The 20,023-nt window shown below is 35.5% G+C and overlaps 1 pseudogene; it reads left to right on the forward strand.

Moving 5' to 3' along the window:
• The first annotated feature begins 10,285 nt into the window (after positions 1-10,285).
• LOC138331129 (uncharacterized) lies at positions 10,286-13,403 on the forward strand (annotated as a pseudogene).
• The last annotated feature ends 6,620 nt before the right edge of the window (positions 13,404-20,023 follow it).

The following is a 20,023-nucleotide window of genomic DNA, read 5'->3' on the forward strand; positions in this document are numbered from 1 at the left end:
AGGTCTATTCAAGTTCAGTGGTGAATGAGTGATTAAGCGTTACTGTAAACTTATTTCCAACACCTGTAAAATAATGGAATTCTAAATCGCCAACAAATATCGACGTGCAAAGAGAAAGAAAACATTGCAAATAATCACCCGAAAAAAAGTTGATATACAGAATATCGGTGTCAGCGAGGTGAACGAGCCAGTGGATAACTGTCGATTTTACTGTCTTCAACAAGCAATTGATCCAGGATAAAGATTATACGGTGCGTTGATTTACAATACATTACAAAACTGTAATACCTTATAACCGTACAAACTACGTATACACCTATCCTGATCTACTATTGTCTACCTTATATCAATCAATTGTTTCATAGATGTTTTGTTCAGAATATATTTTCTAATCTTTAGATGGACACTCATCAATTGCTTGACGCTGTCCGATCACCGATGTCATGAATCCTATAGACGGACGCTAACTGATCACTGATGTCACTAATCTACTTTGATTGGTAACGCTGTCTGCATCCACTGGTGTCCAACTTATCTATAGATGAACGCTGTCTTTGATCACTGTATACTGAAGGGTGGTACTGTCCCCTACAGTCATCTCTCCTTTCGTTTCTGTGAAGAGGAGATGCGGGCACCCGTTTTCCTGCAAACATTATGGCAACACGACATATGACCTACCTAAAAATTGATAGAAAAACCAAAGCCAGTGTTTTAGACAGTACAGACACAGCGAAAGGAATTACTCAGTCCCTGGCTTTTTTTATTTCCTCTGCATGTGCCAAGCGAGTACCCATTCCAAGTGACTTTTTCCCCTTTTGAGAAAGAACGAGACAACGCAAAACATGACGGCAATAAGTTCCGTACTATCGTCACCATGAGGAATCCATGAAGGTCGATATCTCGCCCTGTGATTACACTAGATAATAAACCTGCAGTGCGGTACATTTTGTGCCATGCATATGTTTCCATTTGTGGGTAATGCCATAGCATAACTCCTGTCCTAATGGATATCAACTACTCCTATTAACAACCCATGAGCACAACCCGACACCACCCAATTTCAGCGGTGAATAGAGAGTATTTTTTCCTAGGTTACCTTTGTAAATGAACAGTCGATACATTATGACGGCAAGGTTTCCACCTAAAGCACATAATCAAATTATCCCAAAGACACATTTTTAATACTGTGGAGTTTACAGGAATAGCTGGAGGAAATAGCCTCCCCTTTTGACTTACACAGACCAGCAGACAATCCACATTGCCACAGGGGCCGATGCCGTCTAACACAACATTTGAAAGGAACATCAGTTTTATAAATTTTCTTAAAGTTATATGGGCCCTCAAACATATATGTTCTGTAACTTCTAATTTATTACGAACGATATTCAACTAGAAAGATTCCCTGGCAAGTGAGGTAAATCGTGTCAGCTTATTGTAAGACAAGTCTAGGCTTTTCAATGACCCTTGACCAATTAACAGATGAAACTGTTGAATTCTCAAACATATATTGTTCGTAATCACCAACTATTATATAGAACACTTTATAAAGGCAGTAAACCATACTTCATTGTGATGTATATATAGGGAGATTAATGCGTATAGTCCAAAAAAATAGGTCAAATGGCATATTCTTTATGGTGATTATTGGATAAATCGAGCTCCACCAACTGGTGGAGGCACAGGAACAGATTATTTTGGAACAAATGTAATGTTATTATATTCCAGGTGTAACACCTTAAGATTAGTGCAGTCCAACAAAAAGATCGGCCGGGAGAGTTTCAATGTTGTTCCCCACTAAACTGAGAATGGTGAGTTTCTGATGCCCGTGGAACGAATCATAATGAAGAACGTTTAATTCCATTGTACTTTAGATATATTTTTTTAAGTTTAGCGAGCTTATTAAATACATTAGACGGAACAAGTATTAGAAACAAAAGTCTTCCTAGAGAGAAAGAAAGGACAATGAAAACGTTGTGTTGGAGAACGTCTACATTGCATGAAGACAGATCGAGCGACTTCAGGTTTGTCAGACCATTAAATACGTTCGAATGTGATGTTGGTGAGCTCATTCGCAGACAAAGAAATGTATTTCAAGTTTTTATAGAGCCCGTAACACACGTTGTTCTGAAGGACTTGTATGTTTGTCATGGGACAGATCGAGATCAGTTGACTTCCGGTATGCTAGAAAACACGTTTGTTAGGGGAGGACTTGTATGTTTGTTATTGGACAGATCGAGATCAGTGACTTCCGGTACACTGTTTAAACACCTCTGGTGGAAGACCGAAAATGTTTCTTTTGCTGAAGTCCAGCGAAAACATGGAGAGTTGATTATGAACAGTAGCCATGGATCTCCGTACAGTGGGAAGGTTCTGAAAAAAATAAATTCCAAGTCTGAGAGTGATTCAAATTGTTAAATTTAGCTGGTTAATTACTTTAAATCCCCCGCAGATCAATAATAAAATATATGAGTTAGTTAAATTATTAAATAATGGAATCTGTTGTATAAATATTAGAATGGTGTATATCATGATAATATGCCAGGGTCGTTTATATTAAATTACCAACGCAACAGGAACAGTTAATGTAAAAAATAATAATTAATAGAACAATGAAGAATTATAACTTAAAAATTTGTCACTTGGACAATTTGACGAGGCTTTCCCTTATCTCAAAATGTCTAGCTTAGAAAACTGATATATTCCCATGAACATACGAATCAAAAAAACAGAAAGTTGTTTCAGTGACATTAGGCCCTAACATCCATTATCAACGAAACGATTCCGAGAGGGTCAAAACCCAACGACATTTGAGGGTCGTTTATGGTGGAAACCGCCAGCATTTCCAATCGATGTTTCTCTACTTACTGGATACAAAATTTCAATCCCAAAACAGTCAGTTGACAGCCCATTATCACATTTCAAGAATAACACAGAAGCTTCCAGTTATTTGCGACTAACATCCAACATTATACAAGTTATAAATGAGCCCCGAAAGCATAGTTACTGGATTGTGCATCCGGGATACCATAAGACACAGGGATTGCATTTCAGAAAAGGGTTTACTTCTAAATAAATATTTAAATATCAGATACAAAATAATTATCTGACACGGAAATACAACATTTAGTTTACATTCCTAAATAATTGCAAATTGAGTTTGAAAGGTTTGATTATGTGTGGATACCAACTATTTCAGCATTTTTACCACAATCGTCATTTTCTTCGAAAACGGAGTGCTGCTTAATCGAGCAACCTGATCACACATGCACTCCATTACTAGTAACTTGCGCAGCACTTTTTTGCATTTGAAGCGACATAATAATGTTTTTTTAGCCATTACATCTTGTACATAAGAACAATAATTCATTATCGCCTGGTTTTTAAGTTGAAACAACGCACACAGAATGAAACTACTTTTCCGGAACTATTTTTTTTTCTGTTTCGTTTCCGTAGCTGTACATACATGTACTCATTAATAAACTGTTACAAGTTGCATATTTGTATAAAAATGTTATAATGAATACATAATAAATTTTACTTTTTTTTTTCCACGGCGGTAAGTTGAATTTGCTTAAAGGTATAAATATAAGGATTGATTAACAATTGTGTTTCTTGCATTTGACTGATGAAGAAAGTAAACTCGTGCAAATGTTACGTTTGGTTCACATTCATTTGCACGTAGGATTAACTTTCTTCATTCAGTCAATGCAATTAAAAAAAATGATAATCAATCTTAAATGAAAGTCATGAACCTAACGAGATTTTTATATAATTTTAAAACCAGAAGTAGAGGACAAAGTCGGTTATATATTTATTATTGAATCTACTTTATTTTTGTACATCGGGTACAACACTTCAGACGCCTGTCCTACAACACACAGATAACAATAAAATATATGAAACCTTTCTTTTACTACTTAACTTGCAGAGACTCCAGTTTTCCCCATTAGTGAAAAGCCCTATTACGAAATAAAAGAAAAAAGATGCTCACACCTTTGGTATTTTAAAGATCGGGGATGATGTCCAGGGGGGAACATGTCAAGAAAAATAATTGATATAAATAAATGATAAATAAATGATCTCTTACCACATTTGGACTGTGTTTGCAGATCTCGACAGTCAACACAACATTGGTATTCCACAAGTTGAAGATATTTTCCGTGGTGGTGGACATCTATTGTCTTTGGTTTCTGTTTGGTCATCTACAATCAAGTAACCAGACCACCATGGTACGAATAGAACAAACATTACATGCATGTGTAAAGTCGATAATGGTATTATCATAGTTATTGATATATTAATGACAAGACATTATCTTTTGTAGTAATAAGTCAATTATAATATGAAATGACATATAGTTATAATGAAACTAAAGTCTAAACAGATATCTTATTTGTGTTATCGTTGAAAAACGTACAAAGTACACGTTTGGTTACCTTGACGGGTTGATTGACAGATGTCTGCGATCCGTTCATTAATTTAACAACCAATCTTAAATTCCTTGAAAACATGTTTTGCTTCTTGACGGTTGGCATTGGTATGATGACACTACCTATATTGACCTCAAAATTTAATCTAAATGTAATCTGAGCCGTATACCCTTGAGGTGACACTTGTCGTCCTCTAACACAGGTAGTTATATTGTCACTAGACAATTGGCGGGCTTTTTCACCAGCAAGGAATTATGGCCAAGGTCGGTTAATTAACAGTTTGTTTTATTAATTTAACGTCTCATATAACAGACAGGGCCATGTAAGGACGTGCCAGGTTTGTTGGTGAAGGAAATCCGGCGAACCCTGAAGAAAAACACCGATCAGCAGTCAGTACATGACAACTACCCCATATTGGATTCGAAACTCCCGACAAAGTCTCAGAAGTTGAGGACTGGTAGTAACATATCAGCATGTATGCGGTGTGTTGTGTGTGTATGAAGAATTGGTGTGTTTTGGAAAGCTGCGGTTTATCAATGTTGTTGTTTTTCTTGTATAGTGTGTACTCTTATACCTTTTGTAGCGCTACATGTATAACATTGACGCATGCCACAGAAGACCCCAAGCAACATACCTCACCTGGTCACATTATACTGACAATGGGCGAACCAGTCAGTCATCCGCCTCTTTTTATGCTCAGCGCTAAGCAGCAGGAGCAGAAACTACAATTTTCATAGAGTATGGTGTGTCTCGGCCAGGGGAAATAACCCAAAAACCTACCCACAGGGGCGAGCGCTCAACAAGAGGCCAAATGCGAGGTAGTGTCAAGGAAATTTTTGGAAGAAGAAAGTACTGTAGGAAGAAAGAACAGATAAGATCCTAATTTTAGTCGCCTTTTATGATAGGGGCCACAGGTACCATTCTTACGCCCTACATGCAGGGCATTAGACCTTCTAACACTTCAAAAAAACTCATTTGATGATTTTAAGATATTTGACTCATGGGACCTTGAATGAAGGTCAACGTTATTCATATTATCAAACATGGTAACCATTTAAATCAGCAAAAAATGTCCATTTGACCTTGAAAAAAAAAACAGGTCAAAGTCAATCTTATCAACAATATATATATATATATATATATATATCATAAGCATATATAGTTTAATGGGCCTTCTAGAACCTTTAAAATATTTTTTTGTTTCGTTCTATTTTTTTAATTCTATGCCCGACAACAATATTACAAAAACAAATTATATCCAAAAATGAAACCCCCCTAAACACAGTGAAAAGCTAAGTAAGTTTCTTGTTTCGCCTCTTTATTTTAGTGATCGTTTAAAAGTGTAAAACATAGAGAGATTAGTAATTTATAATAAAACATAGATGAATTGTAAAAGGTAATATTGTAACCTAAAACTCAGTAACCTACCAATGGAGTTGCCATTCGTGGTTACAATGAAAGGACAACAACATTGATTATAGTGTTATATTGATTGTAATTCGTTATTGTATTAATATTATGAAAGATAATTACCGATTTATGTCCGCATAAACCAATAGCTAGTTTTTCGTGTCATTCCCTGACCCCGAAGGGACAGGATGACCTATTGTACATCATGCACCGTCCGTCGTCGTGCGCTCCGTGCGCCGTGGCGCCGTTCCGCGCGTGCCCTCCGCCCGTGCGCCGAGCGTAAACTTTTTATTCAAACGACTTCCTTCTCAATAACCGGAAGTCCAGGGTAACTCATATTTGGCCTGTAGGTGCCTGGGATGGAGGTCTACCAAGTTTTGGTTTCAAATGAAATGACCTCTGACCTTCATTCAACGGTCACAGGGGGTCAAAAAGGCTAAAATCTTTAAAAACTTCTTCTCAAAGTAAACAGAAGGCCCAGGCTTACTGAATATTGACCTGTAGGATGCTGGGTATGAAGGGCTTACCAAGTTTGTTTCAAATAAATGACCATTGACATTCATTCAAGGTCACAGGGGTCAAATTAGGCTAAAATCCTTTAAACAACTTCTTGTGAATAACTTAAGAGGCCTAGAGACCTGGATATTAGGGCCTGGGGCATGCTGGGATGAAGGGCTACCAAGTTTGTTCGAAAAAAACAATAAATACCTTGACTTCATTCAAGGTCACGAGGGTCAAAAAAGGGCTAAGATCTTTAAACAACATCTTCTCAAAGAACCAGATAGGGCCTCAGGTGTACTGATATTTGGCCGTAGGATGCTGGGGATAAGGGCTACCAAGTTTGTTCAAATAAATGACCTTGACCTTCATTCAAGGTCACAGGGCGTCACAAAAGGCTAAAATCTTTAAAACAACTTCTACTCATGAACCAGAAGGCCCAGGGTACTGATATTTGGCCTGTAAGGATGCTGGGATATGAAGGGCTACCAAGTTTGTTCAAATAAATACCCAATACCTATTTCAAGTCACCGGGTCAATTAGGCTAAGAATCCTTTAAACAACTTCTTGTGAATAACTAAGAGGCCTAGAGACCTGATATTAGGCATGTGCCAAGTGGGTGCTACCAAGTTGTTCAAATAAATGACCTTGATCTTCATTTCAAGGACACGGAGGGTCATAAAGAGCTAAACTCTTATAAACTACTTCGTTCTCAAGAACCAGTAAGGACCAAGCGTTACTGATCTTTGGCCTGTAGGATTGGATGGGATGAAGGGCCTATCCAAGTTTGTTTCAAGAATAAATGACTTTGAGCCTTCATTTCAAGGTAACGAGGGGTCAAAAAGGCTAAAATCTCTTTTAAACAACTTCTTGTGAATCAACTAAGAGGCCTAGAGACCTGATATTAGGCCTGTGGCATGCTGGGATAAAGGGCTACCAAGTTTGTTCAAATTGAATGACCTTGATCTTCATTCAAGGTACACTACAGCGGTAAGATAGGCTAAAATCTTTAAAACATCTTCTTCTCAAGAAACAAGAAGCCCAGGGTTACTGTCTATTGGACTGTAGGAATGCTGGACTGAAGGGCTACCAAGTTTGTTCAAAAAAATTGATTGAGGTCTACTAAGTTGGTTTCAAATAAAAGGTGATACCTAAGAGGTGAGAGACCTGAAATTAGGCCTGTGGGCATGCTGGATTAAGTGCTACCAAGTTTAGTTCAAATAAATACTTAGACCTTCATTCAAGGTCCCGATGTTGATTGCTAATCAAAAAGGCTAAAAACCTTTAAACAACTTCTTGTGAATAACTAAAGGCTCCTAGAAGACCTCTGGGATGAGGGCTCCAAGTTTTGTTCAAAAAAAAGACCCTTTGCAAGGTCACAGGGTCAAAAAGGCAAAATAATTAAACAACTTCTTCTCAAGAACCAGAAGTCCCAGGGTACATGATATTTGATGCTGGGATGAAGGTTGTTATCAAATAAAATTTAATATGATAGGCTTAGAGGACCTGATAAATAAAAAGATAATCACGAGTGGGTCAAATAGGCTAAAACTTCAGAGAACCAGAAGGCCCAGGGATTGTATGCTTGGATGCAGGGCTACCAAGTATGTTGTCGGGGGTCAAAAAGGCTAAAATAATTTAAATACTTTTTTTTCTCAAGAACCAGAAGGCCCAGGGGTACTGATATTTGGCCTGTAGGATGCAATAATAACGAAGAGGCCTAGAGACCTGATACAGGCCTGTGGCAATGACTTCTCATAAGAACCAGAAGGCCCAGGGCATGTAGCATGCTTGGATAGTTTTGAAATTGTAAGGACACGGGCGGCAAATAGACTAAAATATATAAATGACGTCTTCTCAAGAACCAGAAGGCCCAGGTACAACTGTATCACAGAGGTCAAAGATAGGCTTTAAAATCATTGTGACTGTATTGTCGTCGTTACATCATTGTTATTTGAATGGATTTAGCATCATAGTATATTTCAAATGGAATCACGTGTTCTTAAATATAATCTCTAAAATGTAAATACATATGCAAACAGTGTTTGCAATTTAAAGCAACCTTCTGAAATTTTCCAAGTCAGAACTGTATTCTTAAAAATGTTGGTTTTTTTTAGCAAAACCGTTAAAAGCTTAAGCATTCTGAGGATGCTCCTCGACGTCTTTCTCATTATCTAAGCAATAAAACTGTTACCAGTTGGGGTATACAGTTGATATGAAGCCGCTCCTGTTAGAAGAGTTATTCATTGCGCCCGTTTGTGTATTTTCATTTAAAATAGTTCAACATTAATATCACAGGAAAATGTAGTTTGAATTTTTTGAAATTGAATGATCTATCTTGTAATTCTCGTAATATTCTGTACGGAATTCCTTTTTTTGCATATTTCAGAGTTATTATTCTTGTTGATATGTGTTCGTTATTACGTCATTATTTTGTGAGCATAATTAACTTTCTTTTCTCCGAATAATATGACGCTATGCTCGCAAACACATGACGTCACAATCAATACCTACCAGCAAGGGCAGATAACTGTAATATGCGAATACTGAATAGTTTCGCCCGATTGAGCCTATAAACAGGTAATTAAACACAGGTTTCTTGCTGATTAATTAATCAGATTCAATATATTGAAAACGGTGATAGTACTTGAAAAAAAACCCACCTCTATAAAGCCAAATATCATACCGTTGCAACCGATTTTAAAGATGGGAAGTAACGACGAGAATCCCATAATATGAAGGCGATGCTATCTTTAGATATCTAACTCGCAAAATACATATACAATGTAATATTTTGAGTAGATTCGTTATATTTAGTTTAGATTATCTTCAGCAATATTATGAATATTTCGATTCAATTGAGATAATCAATCACCCAAAGTGCTTCTCCTGGTTCATGACCATGTCGTTATGGTAAACGTAAATGAAATGTTACGTCGTAATGTTACAATTCTGTAGTAACGTAGCGGATTTTGATTTGAGTAGGGTAAGGTAAATTCGCGATAATTTCGTTTCAAGAACATAAATTTTAAAAGCTTATTTGTAAACGATTTATCTTTGGGATTAACACATTATGATTTCATGAAAATACAATCTAAATTTATATTTATTGTCCAGTCCAGAACACATAACATCGCTATGTTTTAACGAAAATCGCACTTGATTTTCATTTTGTGTTGAGACACAAGAAATCAACACATTTTTTGCTTGCCATCTATGCTTTTGATTGATATATTCTATGTCATAACAATATTGAGATATTTTATTTTACTTTCCAAATGGTGTATTTACGAGTAAAGTTGGCATTTCGCCACTTTTTAAAGACGTTTTTTCGACGGAAACTTATTCTAGCAAACCAGATTATGAGATTTAGATTACCACAAAAGAGAGAAATCACTAGTTCTGTTGATATAAATATTACGTCTACATGAGGAATATAAATGTTAATTTGATTCCTTCGAACTTGATTGATGAAGTTGTCAAAACTTCTTAGGATATAAATGCACTGATGAGGGTGTTATTCCATAACAGAATATTCCATACGACGAAAATATAATATCATGTTGCGAAGGGTTTTGTGAGTGTTGAGAAGTGCGCTCTGCTATTAGGTAAACAGTACTTGTTTATAACTACAAATATAAAACTCTAATTTCGCAAATCTAATAGATCTACACTACGTTGATAAATGTAGCAGAATAAACACACTGATATCATTTATCTCTGTTGGTATATTTTATCACTAAAGTTACCCCTTGTTGGGCCCCAGATCCAAAGGGTAAAGTGGTGTGACAGCGGACCAGCTTATCGACATTACGGAACTGATATGTAAAAAAACCAGGTGAGTATCATCTGTTTAATGTTATTACGCGTGTGTTTGAATAATACGATCTTACTTCTAACATGTTGAAACAAAACTGTAACATTACATGTGATCCAGTTAAGTTACAGCTATACAGAAACTGACATTAGGGTTTCCTATCGTTACAGGATCATTCCAATACAGACTGAGTAAGTTATTTCAAGTTTTAAGGCCTTCTGCCCCGAAGGGTGAGTGTGACCTAAAGTCACCATGCTTCCTGTGCCGTCCGACATCCGCCGTCGCCCGTTCGTAAATATTTCATTCAAACGATTCTTCTCAATAACCGAAAGGCCCGGTGTACTGATTTTTGACCTGCAGCATGTTTGGATGAAGTACAACCAAGTATGTTCAAATAAATGACCTTGACATTCATTCAAGATCACATGAGTCAAGAGGCTTAAATCTTTAAACGAATTCTTTTGAATAACTAAAAATCCTAAAGTAAGATGATAAACTTTCATATTTTTGCAGCGTTTAAGCACATAAATATCAAATTGATATCAATATGTTAACCACGTGGTATGTAAACTGATATATTGTTATCAACTTAAATAGCAAAACTGCTGGTAGTAGTGCACAACTTCGATTACACAAGGGAGTGATGGGCACTCGTTCTGAAAAGTTTAAACCCAATGTACCGGACGCATGCTAATTTTGGAAACCTTTTTCATAACCCACTTAGAATTATTTTAAAGTGCGTTGATATTACACCATATGTATCGCACTATGTTTGTTTGTTTTTCAAATTACGTTACTTTGGGTTTCGTTATCAGCATCTGCTGTATACCGAAATAATCCTTTTATACACCGAGTTTGTAATCTGCCATTTACTGTCTGCATGTTATCATACACTGGTAACTTTAACAATTACCCATATTGCGTTATGTTTCTATCACTAACTGTATACTGTAGTTTACACCTTTTCATATATACTCTCCAATTGCTCACTCTGTTTCCATGGTAACCGTTACTATTTACAGATCATGCCTTATTTAGAAGTTGTACACGAAACTTTGGCGAGAATAGATGTCATCATACACGGATTGCCGCCAGTCTTTTTCAATCGAAGCAGTAAGTTGTAATATGATTATCATTGAAGTATCACAACTGGCCTAACTCTTTTTTGTTTGAAGGAAAATAGATTCTAATTCTGTTTTCGGTGTTTCTTAGACACATCACTAGTCCTCCGCAACTAAATCTGGTTGTTGATTGACATTTTACTTTGACTTAAACACTGACTGTCATATTTTAATATAGACTAATGTGAAACATACAACATTGGATGTTCTAGCACATTCAATAATGCGCGCTTACGCACAACCATGCATATGCTAGAACCAATTCTTATATTTACACTGTACATTAAACAAGCCATTACCGTAACGAACATAAATAGTATACGTCTGCATAGAAAACAATATGAATCCATTGGTGAGTCGATTATTGAGCTAGAAATAGTAGATTCTACAGCTTCTGGTCGGTTGCCATGGACAACCGACTAAACATTAATGGTAGACGAAATACTTACATTAATAGTCCGGATAAATGAATATTAATAAACAATCCAGTTCATTTAAATATCTTAATTAGAATACATGTACATTTTCATATCTATATCAGTTCTAAGATTATTTTGAGTATTCTTCTTTAAATTGTCACACTTAAGAAAACCTAGTCTTTTCAAGACATTTGAACTCTGATGAAGGTATTAGTACGCAAAAGCCTAGCTGTCAATGTTGACACTGGAAGTTATCATACATTGGGTTTAGTAGCAACATATATATACGGTGTAGTGGTAATGACGAACTTATTTGAATGTATTGTATTGTGTTTTTGTGTGGTGTTTTTTAAACTAGGTCATTTTGGTGCGCCTTAGAAACCTGTTATCGATATGTTATTGTTATGGTTAATGATGTCTGGGAGGTAACTGCCCTACTATTACATTTTTGCTCACTTCAGACGTATATCACTGTTTCAAATATTAATGTTCTTGTATTAAATGCTTACATTACTAAATCTAGGGTCAGCTTTCGGCCTCAACAATTTCTGAAATCCTCCCTAATACTTTAGTGCAAATCATCCACTGTTCCCTTCGTACTAATGACACAATTTTAATTGTAATTGTACAGTAATTATATTAGATTTTTTACTTTGTTTTCAGATAATCTATCTGTATGGAGCACCATAGAAATGTTTGTGGCTGCACAACACCCTCCGAGAAATGCAGTGTTTTGCAGCAGACGAGACCTCTATCAGAATGGCCGTATGCTGCCATTTGCCGTTCAGATTTCATGCTCCCTTACCCCGGAGGTTCATTTGATATCAAGATACCAGAAACCGGACATGAAATTGGCAATGTCCACATCCCTCCATCATATCGGTAAAACGTCATACAGTGTGCAGACAACTATGTATAATCAGAATACTAGAGAGAAACTTGGCGAATTTTTCATAAAATTTGTCACTGTGGACCGACGTACACGGAAATCCAGTCCCATATCTAAATCATTTTTAGTGAAATTAGGGGACAGATCAATGCAGAGATGGCAACATTCCGTACCAGATGCCAGCTATACCGGAGATGCCTGAATCAATCTTTGATATAATAGTGATTACGCGTCACAGCGACCTTGACACGAACCAGCACGTGACCACACATAGATATATTCAGTTCTTCACCGACTGCGCTACCGAGGCAGCTCAGCGGGGATTTTATAAACATTTCAATGACGACATTTGTCGATATCCGTTAGAGAAGTATGACGTCACGTTACTGGGGGAGAGTAAAATCGGTGACAGGTTACGTGTTTGCACATGGCAAGACATAAAGGACTTGAAGACTATATACTTCAGCTGTCTTAAAGGTAGTTCGTGCGTAATGAGGGCAGTGTTTGTCTATGGGAAGGACATGATGGCTCCGAAAATACCCCCTCATTATATGTAACATACCAAAATATATTTTGTACCATAACGTGAACATGCGACATGGCGAAATGACTTTCATTAGGTACCGAAACGACTTCTAGTAATCTGCATATTAGACAACTAAAGAAAACAAACCAGAAAAAAAATGGTGAAAATGTAGTTTGACAATGGATATGATCAACATATTTAGATACATTTGTATGCACTGCAGTTTTACATGACACATACTAATTGCTTAGGCTTAAGTTACTGTACAGACTGGATGGGTGAGGTCAATATAAATGTTATTAAACAATGAAGATTCATTTCACAATTTTGCTGTGTTGTGTATAGCGATAGTCAATTACTATGTGCTAATTAGGATGCCGACATGAATCATCAGATTGACCTGCGTTATGAAAATGAGCTCACATGTATAATATAACACTTATCCCTTTAGCCATGTCATATACAGTCATGTCATAAATTTTGTTAGACGAACAGTATCGTTGCGTCGCATAAATTAATGACTTTTGTGATGTTGTATGATTATCTTGGTTGACACGTCAAATCCAAGCCTGATTTTTGCACTCTTACATAAAACAAAATTGAAAGTAATCCAAATTTTGCCCCAGAGCTTAGGCCCTGGCTATTCTCTCAAGGATTCAATAGATCTAGAATTAAATTAACAACAAGAAAATTTTCAAGATTTTTCCTTGTAAAGGAAGTTGTCGATATCATCTTGGTGCCCCTCGACTCTGATCTGGTGGTCATTTATTGAGGTCAAGGTGCGCTTTAAAGTTATATTTCCTGCAAATTTTACTGTAACGATATGTCGCTTAAACATTTGATATTTGAACATGGACATGTAACTCGATGATTTAGCTCCCCCAAACTATATGTTGGCCTAAAAGAGAGCCGAAATCTAGCGATCATATATCCCTGGTTTTGAATATAAAGCGCCTTCAATTACCGCCATGTTCAGTACCTTCGGGTTTTGTCGGAGTTCCGAATTGTATCACGTGACTGACGACTGACGTCCTCCCGACCTGCACGTGGTGATCCAGGTAACTAGCGTAAAAACACATACATTTGTTTACGTTTTTCTTCTGGCTAATATGAGCAAATCGTGCTGGTATATATCCACAGAGCGAGTATTTGAAACATCTAATTCACACATTGTCATAATTCAATATGGTGTGTATCAAATATTCTAATGTGCAAGCATTATTTCCTTTATAGATCCGGTCTGCTGAGGTCGATCACATGTTTTGTATACGAAAATACTGTTGACCATTTTCTCTTGGTTTCACAACTCTCGTGTTATTTCGAGATTGTCGCGACGATGTTCGGAAGAGTTCGGAATGATTCGGCATCTTTCGAGCCTATTTTTTACGTGTACACGTTAAATAGATTTTTTACTTTTATAATTAAAAATACTTCCAGTGCTGCAACTTTATAAAAAGTGGTAAATTTAGAAAGTTTCAAACTCAGACAGACAGAGAAAAATGTGTATAACACTTAAACAGTTTTCACTATGACAAAAAGAGCGAAAGTGATAGACCATACAACTTTAAACTAAGCAACCATGGATGCCCATTTTTCCTGCTAGAAACACTGAAGTTTTGGATATGTTTCCATTAATACTAGTTATGTGATAAATAGACTCTTACACTCACGGATACATCATTTGAAATTTATTAAACTTAAATTTATAAAATTTGATATACCACGAGTCTTTTAAGGATATTTTGACATTTTATTTCCAAAATAACAACAGTTTTTCTGGTTTTTTTTTAATATCATATCTAGGTAAAGGACACCTAAGTATAACCTTTACCATACAGTAGTGAATGTCAAACTTGTAACAGCCTCATCAGTTTTAAGCAATTTAGAAACCAGATAAATTTTGAATTTGAGAAATGTTTTTCCTTTTCTAAATCAAAAATATTTGAGGTTAAGGTACAGTGTATATATATATACTTTTAAATATATGATATGCTCTTGGCACTTTTTCCATCTGTAATGAATAACACTTGGAAGCAGTAACTGTTTTGAATACTAGTAATCTTCTCAATATAAAATATGCTGTGTTATCTATTCATTTAAATGATTAATAAAACAAAAGAGAAGTATGAAAGGTATACCAGGTAATTCATTTCTGCGTATGTATAAAAGCTACAGAAAAGATAATTAATGTGATGATTTATTTAACTGATTTTCATATTCTTCAGCAGTATCAAGGATTTAAAATAATTTGATTAACTGGTACCATAAGTGTTTTCAATTCTGATGTAGAATAGAGTTTTCCAAGGCATTTCTTTATTAAAGCATTACATTGTTAAATATCTGATATAAGTGTGATCAGATGCATGTATACCATCAAGGGTTGAAAAATGACAACTGACTGAGGTACTCCTCTGAAAAGTCAAAATTGTTTTTGTATTAAACTTTTTTTCTCATATAGATTTTTGGAAATAGGAGTTCATACCATAAAAGAAAATGGAAGAAAAACATATGCCCGTGTTGGTCGTTTTTTAAGCTATTGTCACACAAAAATACCTAGTTGAATATTGGAGTTTATGGGAATTTTGCCGTTTTGACCATGTACGCAACAGATTAAGGTCATCATTTCCTAATGAGGTGTTTAATTTGTATGGATGTTTGTAGAATTTATTTTCCATTAGTCTTCTTTAAAAATATACCAGTTTTGATTAATAAGACTAATAATATTTTTTCTCAGAATAACAACATATGCTACCCCTACCCCTTAATTTTGAGCTACAAAATGCACCATATTTAGCCATTTTTGCCAAATTTAACCCTTTATAGAAAAAAATCCTCGTATTAAACTTTTGTTAATATTTGGCATATCAATAGCGAAAGGGTTGTTCTTTCTAAATCAGGCAGAAAAATGGGGGGTCCGTGTGCTTACTTTTTTTGTCCCATTTGAATATTTGTTATTTTTCAGTATTTTAGAGTAAAAAATAAAAGTGTTCAAATTGCCATTAAATATAAAAATAAAGTACCAAAAGCGTGTCATTTCACACATTAATGCTCAATATTTCAATTACCACGAAGCTAGTAAAGATTTACAGCAAAAATTAGCACGATGAAGATAAAATTGCTGGCGCAGTGATGCTTTAAGTAAGAACAATTTCAGTAAAAATTGATAAAACTGTGGCTCTACTCAAAGCAAAAAAGGACACAATCTCAAAATGGCCGCCAAATGGGCCATTTCTTAAAATTCGTGCATAAAAAATCTACTAAAAATAGAAATGTAATTTTTTGACAAAATTTGCAACTGGCAACTTGCTACAGATATTGATAAAATTGTATTTGAAAATCTCATAACTTCTTTCATCTTTTTCGAAACGAGACCTAAACGGGACTGAAACCTCAGAAGAATACATCCTTAAAAGGGTATGTGTGTTTTGAATTAATAACTTTATATTCTTTACATGTTCACATGAACAGTTTTCATTGGGATTGGATAAAGGGAGGTAAATGGCTTATTTGTTTATTCTTTAAGGTATATTTTCTAGCAAAATGCTCAATATCTCTAAAAGAATTGAGAAAACAGAGAAATGTATGATTTGTTGTGGATTGAGTCTTCGGTCTGACCAATATTGTCTATATTTTGATATTATTTTATCTACATGAGAGAAAAAACAGTTTCCTTTCGATAAAATGGGGATAGCAGAGACTTATACATGATTATTCATGATAACATGTATAAGTACATGATATTTTTTTAAATCTTTGATGCCGTATCATTATGAATGATGAAATCCATATTAAATGAATTTTTAACTTGATTATAGCAGTATTTTTTTTTTTCTTTGTAAAAAACTGTTTAACATTTCTGGTTCTCTAAAACGTATGTATTTGCAAAAGATTGAGTGTCTAGCCAGGCAATATTTTCTATTCTTTCATACCTACACGTGTAATACTGGCTGGTCTAGGGCAATACACTCATGTCGCCTGAGGCTGTATTGCATGGCTACCCATGCAATAAAGCCTCGTGACGTCACGGCGTCAACAAAATCTCTATTTCCTCGGTAAAATCTTGACATTTTTTTCCACAAAATTGACTGGTTTTACTATAAAAGATGCAAGCAACGGAATTTGTGTTTTAAAATATCACGTAATTTTTCATGTATGGGAATTGACTTCCAGTCGTGGATTTCTTCGAATTTATTTCAAAATGGCGGGATATTATAGTTGTAAAATTGCAGTAAAACGTCGAGGTATGAAAGAAAAATACTCTTTCATAAGTGGATGTGAAGGATAGGGATATTCTACCCTCGGGATCGCAAAATGTTGCAAAACCCTCGGCAAGCCTCGGGTTTTACTACATTTTGTGACCTTCGGGTAGAATATCCCTATCCTTCATATCCACATATGAAAGAGTCTTATATTATTACCAATTTTTTACTTATTATTTGATAAAATGGGGGTAGCTAGCAGAGACTCTTACATGATTATTCATTAAAATGCATATTCCAGGCAGCTGCAGGGTAAGAATACGAAACATGTGATGTCATATACAAATGTGATTGTGAATTATATGGTCTTTTTAGGGACCTGAGGGTTGGGTCAAATGGGATCAAATAGGCTAAAACTTTAAAAAAAAATCTTCTAAAATTCCAGAAATGGTAGAAATCAAAAAACTCTTCATAGATGGAATCACGTTTCTCCCTGGGGAGGGGGTCAAGTTTACTTTAGTTTATTTAGGTAAAACACATTTTTGAGCATTGTTTGGTCATTTGCAATAGAAAATGGGTCAAATCTTGTAAGAATTATCAGTATGAGATGGTCATTGAATCATATTAACAAATTTCCATAACTGACCCCTAGGGGCCTGAGGGGTGGGGCTAAAAGAGGTCAAATAGGATAGACTTAAACTTCAAAAACCTTCATGTAAAATTCTGGAAATGGTAGAATCAAATACTCTGCATAGATGGAAAGGTCTTAATGTCCTTTACAAAAATTATAAATTATATATGATCATGGGGTATCATGCTTCCCCCTGAGGAGGGGGTGAAGTTTACTATAGTTTTTTTATATAGAAAACACATTTTGAACATTATTTGGTCATTTGTAATAGAAAATGAGTCAAATGTTGTCAGAATTATTAGTATGATACGGCCATTGAATCATATTAACATAGTGTCCATGACTGACCCCCAGGGGCATGAGGAGTGGGTCCAAAAAGGGTTTCTTTTTTATCATTCATAGATGCTTTTTAAATATTTGAACCGACTTTGCAATGTTCTTTCTGTATCAGCACTTAGGTGACCATCAAGGCCTCTTCGGCCTCTTGTTTTCTTCTGGACTGCCTCCGATTTTACTATGAGATATTAGTCAAGGGGTGGATATTACATCAGTGATAGTAACCCATGGAGTAATGAGGATGTAGCTTTAAAGGATTTTTTCATTTTTAATTACCTTCCTTGGTTTGCGTTTTTACAGACAATCAATTAAAATGTATCTTTCATGTTAACTGTCAGTATATATTGTACAATGAACTACTAAGGTTGTTTACATATAAATTATCTTGACCTTTATTCAAGGCCACAGGTTGTCAAACAGACTAAAATCCTGAAATGCCTTCAAACTCTGGTATATTTTCCATAACCTAATGAAATTGGTCCAATTTAGGAGTAACAACAAGAGTTATCTCCCATTTCTCTTCTCTTCATTTCATCTGCGACACTCCTTCAGGTGTTGCCCAACTAGTACTATGACGGACATGACTATTATGCTATCATACTGGTGATAACATTCTCTTGTATTCAGAGTGATTTTACACCACTATCAACTATTTTGTAAGATATGTAATTTATGTTGTTTTTTCACATTCAGGTGACGAACAAAGCGGGTTTGTCAGTTCTGTCAGCGTCAGAACCATTTGTCATGGATAAATTCCCTACTACGACAGGCACAGACCGAGATGAAGTGGACGTTCAATCGGTATATATAAAATACGATTTTCGTTAAAATTTGATTTTCACATGAAAGGATTTAAATTAAGATTGAAATATCTTATTTATCTTTATAGGAATATATAAGTATGATGAGGATCGAGATTTATGAGTTCTTAATTTTTTAAAGCCGGATATTGACATTCAAGCTAACATTAAATAAATAACCAAGCCGTTGCGTTATAGTAACCTATAATACATTAGGACTTCCCTCATTGATTATTTGATATTAATATTGATAACTATTTTAAGCAAATTTTGCCAACACTGAACTTCTGCATCAACGACGACCGAAATATTGATGTACGGATGGACAAAGTAGACACCAGTGTTAAAGTTGAGCTTCTGTTAGATGTAAGTGACAACCTTACAATTACCAACAACACCGACAATTCTGTGATTGTGCGACAAGTTTCGCCATCAAAGCTTCATGTTACTGTTATTATGGAACACACACCACCACAGATTTCGAACGCCAAGATGACCGTGAACTAGAAGCAAATATCGGAAAAGACATTGACCAAAGTCAGTCTTACATGGGATGTGACTGACGCGGAAAGCAAACTAACACAGTGTTCCTGTGTGATAGGTATGTATAATATTGTGTGTAAATATGCATGGTATATCAGGAACATTATTTTCTGCTTGTTCATCATGATATTACGTCCCTACTGTGGCTTCATTGAGGTATGTAGTCATATTGCCTAAGACGAAAACACTCTAACTGTTGTCAAACTAAAACTATTCTGACAATATTTATCGACGACACCTACTAGATATAGCAAAAATAAGACACTCAATATTATCATCACAATATAGCTACGCGTATAATACTACACAATTCCGTTAATACCTTGCAAGTCCATTCGTTTTTATTTCCGTTCCAGTGGATGACGATAACAGACCAATAGGCCAATGCAGTATTAGTTTATCGA

This window comes from Argopecten irradians, chromosome 9 (genome assembly GCF_041381155.1).
Source record: "Argopecten irradians isolate NY chromosome 9, Ai_NY, whole genome shotgun sequence".
NCBI classification, from domain to species: domain Eukaryota; kingdom Metazoa; phylum Mollusca; class Bivalvia; order Pectinida; family Pectinidae; genus Argopecten; species Argopecten irradians.